The sequence below is a fragment of the Pseudorca crassidens genome, chromosome 1, assembly GCF_039906515.1.
Source record: "Pseudorca crassidens isolate mPseCra1 chromosome 1, mPseCra1.hap1, whole genome shotgun sequence".
In the NCBI taxonomy this organism is placed as follows: domain Eukaryota; kingdom Metazoa; phylum Chordata; class Mammalia; order Artiodactyla; family Delphinidae; genus Pseudorca; species Pseudorca crassidens.
This window is the reverse complement of record NC_090296.1, coordinates 107,928,871-107,946,727: the sequence shown is the minus strand read 5'-3', so window position 1 is coordinate 107,946,727 and position 17,857 is coordinate 107,928,871. Positions and strand designations below refer to the sequence as shown.

Here is a 17,857-nt window from a genome sequence, read left to right as displayed (position 1 = left end):
TGTTAGCTAATTCAAATATTATGTTTTGCTTATGGATTTGTTGGTATCTATCCATCTCACAAGGTTTTTTTAAAGTAATTATAATTAGGGCACAACCAGCAGGGAAGCATAAAATATTGGAAGACTCTTCCTAGTAGTGTAGTAGTGCTAACTTAGGAGGTGTTATCTATGTCTTAACTTAGGTAATTGCTGGTGTACATAGCAGGGCGAAGGCAGCCTGAGTTGTGTTGAAACAGCAAACAACTGAGCCTTAACATAATACTACCCACTAGAGAGTGAAATCTGGAATAAAGGAGGATTTATCCAAAGAGTTTATGGCCAGAAGTTCTAGAATAACCTTATAATTAAGAACCAGGTTCTTATAGACACTTGGAACCACGGTTGACAATTTGTTTCCATTTGCATGGTGAGATCCTGGTGAGGTGAATGCAGCAGAGAAGGCAGCAGCAGGATCTTGTTTGGAAACTTTTTTGATGCCTAGCATTTTGGAGGGCTTCTTGGCACTAGGTGGGTTTTCCCACAGTCCAGAAGGGGTTCCCATAGGTCTACATGGCTGACTCTGTTTGTCAGGTTCTGGATTCAAAGAAGGAAAGTCGTCTTCTTCAAACTGCAACCCTTCCACCTTATCATCTTTCTTCTCTGCCCTAATCTCTGTAGCTGGCTTTTCCTGAAAGGCACAGCCTTTCCGGGAGTGGAAGCTGCCATTCCAGTGGTGATGGTTCCCTGTGCCACCCCACTATGCTGGCTTATGCCGTCGTGACCTCGGGAAGAGCCGTGCCAACCAGATAGGTTCCCTGTGATTCCAGCATATGCTCCCTTAGAGACACCAGAGTCCACGGAATCATGGCGGAATAGGGAGGGCTGGTGCCAGGAATCTCCTGTCGTTCGTAGAGGTCCATTGTTAAAAAAAGCCATCAGAGGAATTAGGTCGACGACGGCTTACTCCAAGTCTACCACCTCCTCAGGGTAGGTGCTCTCCGTGTTTTTCAAAGGTGGCTGTAGGTGACTTAGCTGACTGTGGTGCTGAGAAATTTAGTCAAGCAGGAACAAAGTCATGCTGCACCATTTAGGTCCAGTGTCTCTTTTCAACAAGGTGAGGCATCCAACCTCATGGCCAGGATCCCAGAGTGTAACCTCTGTGGTCCTGTTTCCTGAACTCCTTGAATCTGCCAGCTGGATTTCCACGAGGTTCTCTTGTTAAAAGGGTACTTAAAATTAGGCTGGCCGGCAGCACACCTTATGATGAAACACAAAGAAGCCAGGCTCTGTGTGGATCAATTTCTCAGTCCCCTCAGTTGCTCATCTTAAACTATCTAGATCCTGACATGTTTCCAAAAGGGGAAAGAGGAAAAGGGAAGGGGGAGGGGAACGTAAAAAGTATTTGTTACACTTAAAAAATAGGGGAAAGGGGAAAGAGCTATATTAATGTTCACCTCATTCAACCTCCTTGAGTGATGGCCCTATGATGTTGCTTAAATAGATAATACATGGACATTTGCACATTGAATGCAAACACTGTTCATAAAAAGTCGTAGCTTAGAAAGACAGATGGACTTTTGTTTGGACAAATAATGTCATTGAAGTGATAGATCAAAAATAAAACACTGAAGAGCTATAAAAGATCTTCTGAGCAGTCAACTCTAGTAGCAAAACATCCACATTACAAAGCCCTTAGTTTATAAATCTCATTATTCTTACACAGCTGCTAAAACTAGTGTGCAGGTATGTATTTATATATGACTTATCCTTCAAAATCTAAGGACATAAGAAATCTTGTTTAAAAGAAAAAATCAGACAGGAACTTGATATGCTTTTTCCCTCAAAGAGTAGCAGCTCTCAAGGCAAATTTCTTGGTATAAAGCTCTCAAATGTTTCTTCTATTTCTTTGGTCTTCACTATTTATAAATTCACAGCAAAATCAAAACAAGTAGAAAGACAGGGCTTAAGGAACAGTCATGGAGAAAGTTCCAAAGTGAGGTTTTCTTCTCTTCAGTTTTCTGTATTTCACTCGCTCTGCCCCTTCCTGAAGACTAAACGGAGTTAATAGAAGGTAATAAGAATCTTCTGCTTCAGTAGAGAAGTCACTTTGCATCCATTTCCATCGTTATTCAATCATTTTAAAGGCCACAGGAATCTATCACTTTAGCTCCCTCCTTCCTTCACGTGCGTGCGCCGTTAAGACTCCTGCACACTGACTTTGGAAAAAATTTTCCTTCCAGCAATTTTCAGAAAATAGGCCCAAAAAAATGTATATATATATACTGTATAGTCTTTAAGCTCTTCTGAAGTTTCATGCCACAATAGCTCAGTTCAGTATAGCTGAGAAAACAATCATGTTTATTTACCATGTATTAACCAGTCAGGACACCACAGTTTAGACAATGGAGCCCCACGTAAGCTGACACTCTTGTTTTAGCTTCTCTGCCAAGTAGTACATTATTGGACAGTGATCCTCACAGGTACGAGAATTAAGAGACAACTTTCACTTCTGTCAACAACAAAAAAGAAACGACAATACCCACTAAATAACGATACACACAACATACATGATACATTATACTGTGCCATTCCAAGCCACATTGACGTGAAGCAAAGGAAAAATCAGGACTATCAGTACTGTCCTTATTGAAATTTTTGATATTTTGTTCTTCATGGATTTTTGACACTAATTTCAATTTTTAAAGTATTGCATTAAAATATTATTTATCTTCATTACTGAGATTTTTGGGCACCCCCTTAAATTTTGCACTTACGTGCCTTACCTCACCTGGGCCCTGGCCGTGATGCTATAATAGCCAGTGTTTACGTGTCAGGCCCTGGGCTAAATGCTTTACCTATAGTATTTAATGCATTCCTTGCAAAAATCCGTGAGTAAAACTGAGGCTTAGAGACATTGCTATGGCTTGTCCAGGTCCTGAAGCTTTACGGCACTAGAAAGAATGAATACACAGATAAAGAATACGGAGGCTTTGTTTGCACGTAAGTTTCAGATAATTTATCTGTAGCTCACACCTTGACAGATATGCGTCGCAGATGAAGAGGCAGTTACTGTGTCTGATGTATAGTGTATAGCTAGAAAGCCTCCTGTTGGGATTTGCAATATTAAGCAGATTTCTAAGAGGGAGTAGAAATTTCATCATGAGAAGATATTTGATAGGGCTGGTAGATCAATAAATGAATGGTTGATAATCTTGATTAGTGGGTGGGATTTTCAGATGTTGGTATTTGATATTCTTATATTTGAAATACAACATCGATCTTTCATGTTATTGGCCATAGTTAGATTTCATGTAAGAATAATAGTGACATGTAGTGTATAAATTTTAAGTGCTATTTTTGTGGTGTGGTGGACTTTGAACCTGGGCACTTCTGATGCCACTGCCTGTGTTTTAACCAGATGCTGGATGGCCTCCCAATGATCACATCAGACCAGGAAGGAAAAATGCATCATAGGGGCTTCCCTGGTGGCGCAGTGGTTGAGAGTCCGCCTGCCGATGCAGGGGACACGGGGTCCTGCCCCGGTCTGGTAAGATCCCACATGCCGCGGAGTGGCTGGGCCCGTGAGCCATGGCTGCTGAGCCTGCGCGTCCGGAGCCTGTGCTCCACAACGGGAGAGGCCACAACAGTGAGAGGCCCGCATACCGCAAAAAAAAAAAAAAAATGCATCGTAAACTTCAGTACATAATATGCGTGGCATAGTGAGATGTGAATAAACGTTGCTTCAGTTCCCCTTTTGTTCCCCCAAGTATTGTACATATCAAAGAATATGAAGAGGGCTTCCTTGGTGGCGCAGTGGTTGGGCGTCCGCCTGCCGATGCAGGGGACACGGGTTCGTGCCCTGGTCTGGGAAGATCCCACATGCCGTGGAGCGGCTGGGCCCGTGAGCCATGGATGCTGGGCCTGCGCGTCTGGAGCCTGTTGCTCCGCAGCGGGAGAGGCCGCAGCGGTGAGAGGCCCGCATACCGCAAAAAAAAAAAAAAAAGAATATGAAGAGTAACATACAAACAATTTTATTTTGGGGAGTACAAATTAATTTTAACACTCTATCTGATTTCTTACACCTTCACCCAAGTCTACATTGGCAAAGAGTGAAGATTTAGTATAATTTTCTAAACGAACCTGATAAAAGAATCTTTAGTTTGAAATACACAGAGCCAAAAATATTTTGGGATTTGAGCATCTTCTTAAATAATGAAACAGAAGCAAGTGCTTTATGAGTGCATGCTTGCTAGCAAAAGGTATACGGAGTGCTACTTTTTAAAGTCCTGATTAATAGACAATACATATTCTGCACTTAAAATTAATATCATGCAGTTGTTCTTACAGGAGAAATACCAAGTGTAACCCTCTTTGTTTCCTCTCCAGCATCTGGATACACTTTAATTGTTTTCATGTACATATAGCAGATTTCCCAAGGTCATGTGAATGAGCTGTAGGACTTTCTACCAGGAGCTGTAGCCGCCTCCCACCCCCCCATAGTCATGTAATAGGTTTTCATCACGATAGACTCAGGAGGTAACTTTCTCTTCCCCTTAGAATCATAAATTGTAAATGTGACACATTCTTTTTTTCTTTTTAAGGAGGATTCACGCTGTGAAGTTCCTAAACACTACTGGTATGTGTTTAGGCTAGTTACTTAACGTCTCTTTGACTCAGTTGCATCACCTGTAAGATGGCAGTAATGTAGTGCCTACTTCACTGGATTCTAATGGAGATCAAAGGCACTAACTCATGTAAAAAAAAAACTTTAGGGCACTTTAGTTACTATTTTAATATTATTTATTATATCTCATATCATATAAATTTTATTATTACTATTTTCTCCCAGGACCCAATCAGAAGAGTGAAGGTCTAATTAATATTGGCTCGACTATTTTATCTTACATATGCAGACAGAAGTTGGTAATTAATCTGGTTGACTTGCTCCTCACACAATTACTGATGTTGCTTGTCTTGGAACAATTCTGAGTATCCTTTTGGTGTCAGCCACACCCCAAACCATTTCTTTCCATTGCATGAAGTTATCAATGTCCTAGTCAAACGGATGTACAGCGCCTAATATCCCGATCATTTTTGGCTGCATCTAACACAAATTCCAAGTTCTCCTCTAAGAACAACGAGTGAGATTGTCACACTACTGCTTCTGCCTTATTTATCTGCATCCTTCCTGCTCCACCTATATGATTCAGCCAAATTAAGCACCCACCCAGGCCCTTGAAAAGGGAAAGAGGCCTGTGCATAATACTTGGTGCTGTGGCAAAGGTGCAGATGGCATCACTAGCCCATCGTCCTTCCTCCCACTGCCAGTTGAAGTCATTCTGCTCCCCATGGACATCTCTGAGGAGGAATATAGCCAGCGATGGCTGAGGAGTCAATGATTACCACTGCCACCACCAACACCAGACAGTCATCTGGCCCCTGCTTTCAGCTGTTTGGTTTATTCTTCTGAACCATAGGGTGGGATTTCAAAGCATCACCAGAACAAGGAAGACTTTTACTTCCCTACTCCTGCCACCACCTGACCTGGGTTCTGCCCTCTAAGATTCTTTCCTCCACCTGCCTACCCTGTTCTTAGCACCAGGAGTAGATGTGGCCCATTCCTGACTAGTATCTCTGCCCAAGTCTCTTACATCAGAAGTCAGGGCTGAGCTTTTCCCGGCTTATTTTCTCCCAAATCCAGTCAGAAGAGTGAGCAAATAATGAATATTGGTTTGACTATTTTGTTTTATTTCGGTAATTTCAGTACTCAAAAGTTGGATAGGTCTTTTTTGGATAGGTCTTAGTGACAAATACAAAAGTCTTGCTAATTCATTATAAATTTAAAACACAAGGGGCTTCCCTGGTGGCGCAATGGTTAAGAATCCGCCTGCCAATGCAGGGGACAGGGGATCGAGCCCTGGTCCGGGAAGATCCCACGTGCCGCGGAGCAACTAAGCCCGTGCGCCACAACTACTGAAGCCCGTGCGCCCAGAGCCTGTGCTCTGCAACAAGAGAAGCCACCACAGTGAGAAGCCTGCGCACCACAACGAAGAGTAGCCCCCATTTGCCGCAACTAGAGAAAGCCCTCTCACGGCAACGAAGACCCAATGCAGCCAAAAGTAAATAAATAAATAAACAAACAATAAATTCATTAAAAAAAATAAAACACAAGCATACACAGTATCTAATCTTAACACAATAAGTTTGACATTTCTTTTTCCAAGGAAGAGTCTACTCTTTTTCCAAGGGGAGAAAATAATAATATCTGTAGAAAATTTTTCACAAGAGATATCAGCTTGCCTTTTGTTATACTGAAAGAGAGAAAATTATAAATCAAGCTTTAAAAAAACTTCAACACAAGCATTTTTATGAGCAGTATTGGATGACACGCCAACCAATAAGACTGCCCATAGTAAGCCCTCTAACGTTGCAGAAACTACACAAGAAAATTTCTTATAACTGTAGGACATGATGATCTAGATTGAATAGAACCACCAAGTACCTGGCACAGTGAATTAAAAAAAACTCATACCAAGGCAGTTCTTTTTGAAATTTCTGAACACTAAAGATAAAGAGAGGATCCTAAAATCTTCCAGACTGTAAGTATATCACAGACAAAGAATCAGGAGTCAGAATGACATCAGACTTCTCAATAGTAATACTGGAAACAAGATCAGTACCTGTAAAATTCTGAGAGATTATTTCTATTATAGAATTCTACATCCAGCTAAACTATCCATTGAGTCTGAGGGAAAAATAAAGACATTTTTATATATTCTACTTCCCAAAAATGTACACTTCCTCAGGATTTTACTGAGAAATGTAAACTGCATAAGAAAGTAAGCTAAAAAGAAAGAGACATGGACCCAGGAAGTGGAAGATCTACTCCAAGATAACAGTAAAGAGAATTCTTAGGAATATGATAAAAGTAATACCAGGACTGATGTCCAACAAGTCTTATGGAGAGCAACCAGTACAGACTAAAGCAAGAAGTAGAGCACCACAGGAAGGATACTTCCAAGAAATTAGAGAGAAAAAGAGAGAGAAACGGATTATCTAATATGTTTGTACCACAGTGAAAGGAGTTATACTTCTATCAAAAAGTCTGTAGATGGGACTTCCCTGGTGTCACAGTGGTTAAGAATCCGCCTGCCAATGCAGGGGACACGGGTTCGAGTCCTAGTCCGGGAAAATCCCACATCCTGCGGAGCAACTAAGCCCATGTGCCACAATTACTGAGCCTGTGCTCTAGAGCCCATAAGCCACAACTACTGAGCCCCCGCTCGCCACAACTAGAGAAAGCCTGTGCGCAGCAACGAACACCCAATGTAGCCAAAAATTAATTAATTTTAAAGTGTTTTTTTAAAAAAATGTCTGTAGATGAATTAGTGAGAGGTACAAAAAGAACTAAACCAATGGCCAAAAAAGGCAATCGTTAATACTAAGAAAAGAAAAAAGTTGTCTGCAATCATACATAGCTCAGCTGTGAACAATAGACATAATGTAAACATTGATTATCAGCTTAATCAAAAATTGTTACCTCACCATATTGGGGAGATTGGAGGAAAAGTGTATGTGGCAGAAGGTAGACTGAGGCATTTAAGAAAGCTAAATTCTCATCTTCCATGGTAGAAAGTCAATAGATAATAATTAACAGTGAAAGATCAAGAAACATCAGTATAAACATCTTTGACTTTATATACTAAGTATTGATACATGTATTTCTCTGATGCAAAAAAAATTAAAAGAAAACTCGAGTTATGAGGAGAAAATCATAGAGTATTTAAAAAATATATGTACCTATTATTTTGAAAATCCTCAGTTTATTTACTTAAGAGTCTTATTACTGCCTTTCTTCCTAGGACATAATTTCTGTATTTCTATTTCAGGTACTTTCAAGATGTGTTGTTAGCAAACCACAATTCTTCCCTTTGAGAATGGCATTATGAAACCTTTTATAGAGGATGTAAGACTCTAATTTAAAAACAAATTTTGTTCAAAAGAGCATAAACCCATTGACTGCATAGTAAATTGTTCCAAATTTATGTTAATAATTTTCTGACAAAAAAATCAGTATATGGCTTTTCCTATCAGTTTTAGCCCATTAAAAATAGAACAGTCGGGCTTCCCTGGTGGCGCAGTGGTTGAGAGTCCGCCTGCCGATGCAGGGGACACGGGTTCGTGCCCCAGTCCGGTAGATCCCACATGCCGCAGAGCGGCTGGGCCCGTGAGCCATGGCCGCTGAGCCTGCGTGTCCGGAGCCTGTGCTCCGCAATGGGAGAGGCCACAACAGTGAGAGGGCCGCATACCACAAAAAAAAAAAAAAAAAAAAAAAAATAGAACCGTCAAGATAAGGCCTATTTGATTAATACAAAATCATTTTCCAGATACATAGAATATTCATTTAAGGTATGGGGGTGTGTGTGTGTGTGTAAATATAATAATGTTTCAGAGCAAGGAAAAAGAAAAAAATTATTTTAGTTAGCTTTTTATAAGCTTTACGAATAACAAAAAGCCAGGGGACTATTTTCCATTACTCAGATAATGAAAATCATTGCCTGCTGAACATATATTACATGCATTATCATGTAACAGAAGGACTTCAAGATTCAGAGCGAAATTTTCAGATTTGGGTTCAAATTTTGGCTTCATCTCTTACTAACAGGATGATTTTGGACACATCATTTAATTTTTTTCAGCCTCCATTTCCTCATCTATTGGGAACCTAGACTGTGAAAGGCACTATTTTGGGCATAGGGGATACAGTAGTCATGCATAATCGATGCCCTCATGAAGCTTATATTTTTTTTAACTTTTTTTTTTTTTTTTTTGGCCATGCCACACGGCATGCTGGATCTTAGTTCCAGACCAGGGATCGAACCTGCACCCCATGCAGTGGAAGCACGGAGTCCTAACCACTGGACTGCCAGGGAATTCCCGAAGCTTATATATATATTTTTTAATTTTTATTATTTTTTTTAATTTTATTTATTTTTGGCTGTGTTGGGTCTTCGTTTCTGTGCGAGGGCTTTCTCTAGCTGTGGCAAGCGGGGGCCACTCTTCATCGTGGTGTGCGGGCCTCTCACTGTTGTGGCCTCTCTTGTTGCAGAGCACAAGCTCCAGACGCGCAGGCTCAGTAGTTGTGGCTCACGCGCCCAGTTGCCCCACGGCATGTGGGATCTTCCCAGACCAGGGCTCGAACCCGTGTCCCCTGCATTGGCAGGCAGATTCTCAACCGCTGCGCCACCAGGGAAGCCCCGGGAGCTTATATTTTAAGTGGGGAGATAATGAGCAAGCAAAGCAATTTCAGATAGTGATGATCCTCATGGAGAAAATAAAAAGAGCCATGGGACAGTGATCAATGTGGAGCATGTTGGCTAGTTTAGAAAGGATGGCTACCATGGACTTCTATAAGAAGGTGGTGTTTGACTGACACCTAGATGATCTAAAGTCAGCTATGTAAAGATCTAGGGGAAGAGAATTTCAGGCAGAAGAAACAGCCAGTCGAGAAGGGGCTTGGCATACTTGGGGCTAAGAGGAGGCTGGTGTGGCTTAAGCTCAGAAAGAGAGGAAGAGAGTGGGGTACTAGATGGACTCAGAGGGCAGTGTGCATAGGAGCTTGAAAACTGCAGTAAAGAGCTTGGGTTCTATTTGAGATGAGACTCAAAAGACAGTTTTAAGCAGGGGAATAACCTGATCTGATTTGGTCTGGTGGCTGTCCTGAAAATGAGTTACAGGAGGGCATAAGAGAAAGCAGAGAAACTAGTTTTAAGCTATTGGGTGTATTGTAATGATGACGTAATTGGTATGATTATGGCTTGGATTACAATGGTTGCAGGGGAGATAGGGATAGAACTGGACTGATTTCGGATATAATGTAAAGGTAGAGTTAAGCAAACTTGTCATGAATTAGTTAGGGATGGAGGAGAGAAAAATCAAGGTGGTTGCTGTTTTTTCAACCTGAGCAACTGGGTAAATTATGATGCCATTTATAAGGTGGAGAATTCTTCGGGAGGATCAAGTTTAGGGGCAGAAATGAAGAGTTCAGTTTTAGACATGTTAAGTATGAGATGTCTATTAGACCTCTAAGAGGAACTATCAAGCTGGCAGCTGGAACTATGAGTTTGAACTCTGGGGGAGAGTTTGAGCAGAAGATATTGTTTGGTTAGCATTAGCATATAGGAGGTACTTAAAGTCAAGGGACTGGATGAGATCATCTAGGGAAGACGGGCAGATGGGGAATTGCGTGCGTCCTGGAACCAAGCCCTGGGGCAGAGAAAAAGGAACCAGATTCCGGAATCAAGAATCAAGAACCCAGAAAGGGGGCTTCCCTGGTAACGCAGTGGTTGAGAGTCCGCCTGCCGATGCAGGGGACACGGGTCCGTGCCCCGGTCCGGGAGGATCCCGCGTGCCGCGGAGCGGCTGGGCCCGTGAGCCATGGCCGCTGAGCCTGCGCGTCCGGAGCCTGTGCTCCGCGACGGGAGAGGCCACGACAGTGAGAGGCCCGCGTACCGCAAAAAAACAAAAACAAACAAACAAACAAAAAGAACCCAGAAAGGGAGCCTATGCAGATGAACAAGAGTCAGGAGAGTATGGTGCGGCAGCAGGCAAAGAAGACTTTCAAGGAGGTCAGTGGGGTCAAAGGCTGCTGAAGTTTCAGAAGTTAAGGCCCCAAAAGAGAGCGATGGATTTGGCAACATGGAGGCCACTGGTGACCTTGATGAGGGCTGTTTCAGTGGAGTGGGGGGGGATGGAATCTGTTTGAGCAGGTTGACGAAAAGATGGGAAATGAATGAAGAAGTGATGCCCGTAGACAATGCTTTCAAGGAGTCCTGCCATAAAGAGGAGGAGAAAAATGGGAAGGTAACCAGAAAGGTTTTTCAGTTTGTTTTTTAAAATAGAAGACGTTGGAACAAGTTTCCTTTCTGATGCAGTGATCCAGTAAATAGAGAGAAACCAGTGATGCAAGAGAATCATGATTTTAAAATCCTGACAGTTGAATAATTAAATACAAGTCACTTAAACTATATGAAAAACTTCCAGCAAAAACTCCCTAATTTTGAACAGTTCTATGAGATTTCTGTTGTTTCGTTAGCTTTTTCTCAGTCCTCGTTTCCAAGCATTTAATCTTGAGTTTACATGTATCTAGTTTTTTGCTTGCTGACACTTTAACTTTCTTCATAATCCACACTTGTCATAGATAATAAGTCTGTGTCCATATGAGGTATCATTTCATTGTGATTAAGAGATCAAGTCCTTGAGTCGGACTGGCTTGGATTAAGCCTCAGCTCTGCCACTTGGTAGCTGTATGGCCTTGGGCAGGTTAATTAAAATCTCTGAGCTTTACTGTTCTTTTCAATCAATATTATTAATAATAATACCTATTTCATTAAGTTGTTCTGAGGCTTAAATAAGAAAATATACGTAAAGTATCTGGCATGGAGTAGGCATTCCATAAATAATAGCTGATATTATCATTACCACATAGACGAATAGAAACCAAAATGAAAAAATATTAATGTAGTTAAGATATTCACAATTTTAAGAGTCAATAAATTGCCTAATGAATTCAATAAATGACAAATTTCTTCTGAATCACCCAAATAATCTTTGTTTTCATATAGCTTTCAAAAGGTATGCATTAAATGTTATGGGCACTAGATAGAGTTGGTGTTTGCACAAAGCATGAATGTAGATGTATACTGTATACTTTAATACATGAATTGTATACTTGAAAATGCTTAATTGTATTTTCATGAATTTTACAGGCATAAAAAGTATGCATTGAACATCTGCTATGTGCAAGGCATATACTGTGTGCCTCTACCTTATTTTGTTTATGAAACTATGGCCACAATGCACTTTCTTTTCCTTTCTTGGTCAAGAACATCAAATTTAAGCAAACATAGATGATAGATCGATGGATGGATGGATAGATAGATAGATAGACAGATAGATAGAAAGGAGATAGATAATCAGGGTTTGGTGGTTTAGAAAATATGTCTTCAAGGAAAGAGCTTAAAGACCTCAATACTTTTTCCTAGGCAGGCCCAAAGGCTCCAGGTATTGGCCAGAAATAAATACGAGGGATAGTCAAGCATCAAAGTCCAAGAAGGGCACGTTTTCAAACAAGGATTTAGATTGATATTTTAGACAAAAGAGCTAAAATTCAGGAGGAGATCCTGTGAGGAAAGGAGACTTGGGAGAAGTCTCAAGCAGCACCAGGGAGAGCTCCCAGCCAGTAGCCGTTTCCTACTACATCCTAAGAAGAAGCTACCCATTTTCTTTTTTTTTTTTTTAAAAGATCTTCTTTTGATCTGGACCATTTTTTAAAGTCTTTATTGAATTTGTTACAATATTGTTTCTGTTTTATGTTTTGGTTTTTTGGCCGCGAGGCATGTGGGACCTTAGTTCCCTGAGCAGGGATGGAACCTGCACCTCCTGCATTGGAAAGCAAAGGCTTAACCACTGGACCCCCAGGGAAGTCCCGAATTTAACCATTTTCCTTCAGAAACTCAGGTTTTCCTCACCTTGTTCTTCTTTCAAAGTAGGATCACCTAAAACTTAAGGACTTTTCTGACCTCCAGTGATAGGGACCACATCTGCTTCCACACAAGAACCTTTGATCAAGTTTTCAAGAGACCCAGTTCTACCTAGAACATTGCTACCCAAAGTGTGGTCTGTCCTTCAGATTGTCATACTGAGTGAAGTAAGGCAGACAAATGAATAGAAATATCATATGACATCATGTATATGTAGAATCTAAAAAAAATAATAATACAAATGAACTTATTTACAAAACAAAAACAGATTCACTGACTTAGAGAACAAACTTATAGTTACTGGGGGGTAGGTGGTGGGGGAGGAATAGGGAGTTTGGGATTGACATGTACATACTGCTATATTTAAAATGGATAATCAACAAGGAACTACTATATAGCACAGGGAAGCTCAATATTATGTAACAACCTAAATGGGAAAAGAATTTGAAAAAGAACAGATACATGTATAACTGAATCACTTTGTTGAACACCTGAAACCAACACAACATTGTTAATCAGCTATACTCCAATATAAAATAAAAAGTGGGGCTTCCCTGGTGGCGCAGTGGTTGAGAGTCCGCCTGCCGATGCAGGGGACATGGGTTCGTGCCCTGGTTCGGGAGGATCCCACATGCCGCGGAGCGGCTGGGCCCGTGAGCCATGGCCGCTGAGCCTGCGCGTCCGGAGCCTGTGCTCCGCAACGGGAGACGCCACAACAGTGAGAGGCCCGCGTAACGCAAAAAAAAAAAAAAAAAAAAAAGTGAAAACAAAAGCAAACAAAAAAACCAAAGTGTGGTCTGTGGACCAGGCGCACCAGCATCACTTCTGTGTTCGAATGCAGATTCACAGGTCTCACAGCAGATCTATGAAACTGAATCTGCATTTTAACAAGATTTCCAGTTGATTCATATGAACCTTAAGTACCGAGAAGCATTTGCCTGGTGAACATGACCCCACCAGAATCCGGTAGACTTCAAGAGCCTGGTTCAGGAGGTAGGAAGGCTGGTCATTAGAACCATTGGGAAAAATCTGGAATTTTGTCTTCTAAAAGAACCCTAGTCATGTCTTGCCATTTGGAATTTATAAGGAATATCTATTTGATTATAAAACAACTCATAAACAAACAGGAAGATGTGATAAAAAGGAACAAACAAATGGGAAAATTCTCTCTAGGCTGACATTTAGCATGCAACAATATGCAACAGATATTCAGTACGACACTTGTTTATTTTTCCATTAAACTCAGCTGTCCTAATTTGAGAGTCTCCAAAAATATCAGTTGCTATTTAGCTTCCCTCAGTTAAGAGTTGTTTAATTTTTTTACTAGACAATGAAGTTGATTATCATCACTGCAGAAGGGAGAACAGAGTGTCATAAAGTCACAGAAGGACGACCCCACCTACACATGGTCACAGTGCCATGACTGGGGGACACTGTGACTAAAGGCACGTTCTGGTCATATAAACTTAGAGGGATATGAAGGGGATTGCTAGAATCAGCGCTAGAAGCTGCAGAGAAGTGATGTGTGTCCTGCGTGTATTTGCTTTTTGCATTTCAATTTCCCAGCAGAAACATTTTTGTCCTGCTTCTTAGATGGCAGTCCCCAAGGAGTGATTCTCCATTTTTCTCTTGCAATGGATTTTCTAGATCATCATTTCAGGTAAACTCTCTGTGAATCAATCGAGGATACATCAGGCACTTGCTCTGAGTCCAGCTCTGGGCTGGGGAGTGTGAAGGGGAAAGGGAACTGGGGAGTGAGACCCAAAGTATATTTAAGTTGCATGATTCCTAGCCTTGAGAGGTTTCTTGTCTTGCTGGCCAGAGTTAAAATAAAAAAGACATACCAAAACAAACAAACAAACCTACACACACACAAACAAAAAACCCAAGAAGCCATTGGGAAGAAATGAAAGAGTATTATAGTGCTAAATTATATAGTTCACACTCTGAGCGCTAGAGAAGGTCAGGAAAGAATGAGTTCTTTTCCTCTGAAAAGAGGAAAGGAAAGCTTAAAATGGGCTCTGATGAATGTGTGGCATTTTAGTATATAGAAGTAGGATTAGAGTAGTTCCTAGAGAGGAAAAAAGGAGAGTAAAGGTGAGTTATTTAATATCTCTTAATCTGACTTTTTACTTCCCTAAATGGGAAAAAGAATAACAGTATTCGTTTTGGTTGGCTCATAGGTTTTTAGGCAAATTATATGAGATGGTGTTTGTAAATGTTTTACATCCAAATAGTAATCCAACGGATGAAATGATTTCAGTAACCAAATTATCAGTAGTGATTTAAAATCAGAATATCAATTCCTGATTTTATAACTGAAGAAAAAATAGCCAAAAGGGTTGTATCAGTCTTCTATGTAAGGTTTTTTCCTACAGTCAGTCTATCCAGAAGTCAAATTACAAATCGAAAGGAGAGTGATGATCCCGATAATACTGGCCACCGTTTACTGTACACCAGTGTCTTGGGCTCCTTGCCCATATGGCCTTGCTGATTCCTTGCCCCAGCCCTGTGAGGAGGAAACATCACTGCCACTCTGCACTAGTCAAGCTTCACAACTAATAAGTGATGGAGCCCAAATGTAAACTCATGCTCATCTGGCTTCAAAGCCCAAGCTCTTACCCCTACGCTACCAGGTTTAAAAAAGGAATCAGAGTAAGAAGTTATTCATTCAAGTTTTTCCTACCATGCCTATTGTTAGCACGAACAAGACTGAGAGGAAAAATAGCTGAAAAAGTGAACTGAACTGGTTGTTATACCGATCTTGAGCAGCACTTTTGGGTTATTGATCAGACTAAATTCTAACAACCTTTCTAAGCTTTCTTAACTCACTCTTGGAGAGACTAGATTCCAGAGAGACCATAGAACTACCGTGCTTATCCCTGTGAATTAGAGAATATTGTTTTCTGAAAGGGGAAACATTGAGTTACAGCTAATGAATTTGATTGGTTGTGAAAATCAGTTTGGGTAAGTTACAAGGCATCTCTTTCCTACATCAGGTAGGTTTTCTGTTGCCACTGTTCATTGCCTCACCTCTGAAGCTAGTCCATAAGCCCAGTCTTAGAACTACCTCCCAGCTCGTGTTGTATCTTCAGTGTACCATGAAGTTTACACTCGAATATTCATTTGGTTCCTAGAATAGAAAGGCTTAATGCCTTCCTAGTGAAGCAGAATGAGTCTTTTTTTTTTTTTTTTCCTATTGCTATGTTGATCATAGAGTAAGTTTAACACTTAGAACTTGAGGAGGTGACATTAAGAAAATCAAGTCAATATGAAAGGGGAGATGACAGGTTGGGATGGCATTGGAGCCACTGACTCAGCATCCACAGACTCTGGGAGGGGAGGGGCACTGAATCAGGATGCTGGAGAGCTCAGCATTCATCCTTTGGATCTGCAGCGAGCTGAACTCACTTTTTATCTATAGTCTCCAGTTTTGATTTTCCTTTATTTCCCAGGATTCTTTAAGGGTAATGACAGAAGCTCCTCTAACTGCTTCACCACACACCCCCCCGCCCCTATTAACCATTTTAGTGGTTCTGTGCACATCACCTGGGAAGACACACCTGCAGAAGTCTAGGACAGTGATTTACAAACTCTTCAGCTGCTAACCCACAGAAAGAATTTTGAAAAACTACGCACCCCCATATACAGTTTAAAGTTAACATCTAAAAATTTTCACCATAAATTCAAATCGTTGCAAAAGATGTAATTTCTGGCACAATAACATTTTAAAATTGAACTGTTCCAACACACTTTGGAATGATTCCAATATCCTCTAAGCACTACAGCTCTTTGAAATGTACCTGACAGGGTCATTATGAAGACGGAGGACTTAATAGATGACAGTGCCCTGCACACGATAAACAGTATGTATTTGCTGTTTGTGTGGACGTATAGAAAGGTGGAAAGGGGTGGCAAGATGTTAGCAGTTAATCTTAGGAGGGGTTGTAGCAGGTGATATTGATGTCCCACACCGCATCTCCTCAGCCCATGTTTGAGTTCACACACCCCTGTGGGTCATAGTTTCTGCTGTGCTGAAGACCTTACATCTCAAATGGTGTACCGCTCTGCTTCCCTGCTGGAGAGCTCTCTCCAGCTCAAAGGAGTTTACTAACACTGATGCCTAGACACAGTCTGGCACCTGAAACCATTGACTTCCTCAGGGTCAACGCTCAACAAATGGGAGACAGGAGGCAGTGGGAAAAAGCCCCAGTCACGCCCTGTCCTCTGGTGAGACAACTGTGAAACGTGTTATACAATTTCCCAGACGGTCCCCAGCAGGACTGAGCCCGGGTGGCCCACTGTCTTATTAGAGCACACATTATTGCTGTTTTTCCTGTACCTGTCTTTTCAAAGTAAATAAATAGATTTTTTTTATAGCTCATGTGTTGGTTTACTTTGTTTTTAAGAAAACGTATGCTATATTTTTAAAAAAATCCTTCAGTTTGTCTGATTAGCTTTTTTTTTTTTTTTTTTTTTTGCGGTACGCTGGCCTCTCACTGCTGTGGCCTCTCCTGCCGCTGAGCACAGGCTCCGGACGCGCAGGCTCAGCGGCCAAGGCTCACGGGCCCAGCCGCTCCGCAGCACATGGGATCCTCCCGGACCAGGGCACGATCCCGCTTCCCCTGTACCGGCAGGCGGACTCTCAACCACTGCGCCACCAGGGGAAGCCCCTGTCTGATTAGCTTTTTACCTTGACCTTATATCAGAAAATTACGTTTCAGATTTAATGTATGGAATTCCAAAAGGCCACATCCATGTGTTCAAATTAACTTTTTTTTTAGACCTCTTTATTAGAGTATAATTCCTTTACAGTGGTGTGTTAGTTTCTGCTTTATAACAAAGTGCATCAGCTATATGTATACATATATCCCCATATCTCCTCCCTCTTGTCTTAGAGGGAAGAGATATGGGGATATATGTATACATATAGTCTCCCTCCCACCCTCCCTATCCTACACATCTAGGTGGTCACAAAGCACCGATCTGATCTCCCTGTGCCATGCGGCTGCTTCCCACCAGCTATCTATTTTACATTTGGTAGTGTATATATGTCCATGCCACTCTCTCACTTCGTCCCAGCTTACCCTTCCCCCTCCCCATGTCCTCAAGTCCATTCTCTACGTCTGCGTCTTTATTCCTGTCCTGCCCCTAGGTTCTTCAGAACGATTTTTTTTTTGTTTTAGAGTCCATATATATGTGTTAGCATATGGTATTTGTTTTTCTCTCTCTGACTCAAAGTAAATAAATAGATTTTTAAAATATGTTTTAGAAAAGCAGCCCCATGGTATGGTTGGGCATTGTTCCTGGCTGTGCGCTCCAGAGCCTGTTCTGTG

General features: G+C 41.3%; 1 protein-coding gene and 1 pseudogene across 2 annotated transcripts in view; both read right to left on the bottom strand.

The window, feature by feature from the left end:
- FAM81A (family with sequence similarity 81 member A) overlaps positions 1-17,857 on the bottom strand; it is a 126,354-nt gene that overhangs the window by 84,412 nt on the left and 24,085 nt on the right. The window lies entirely within an intron of this gene.
- Positions 269-1,784, bottom strand: LOC137219235 (vasculin-like protein 1 pseudogene; annotated as a pseudogene).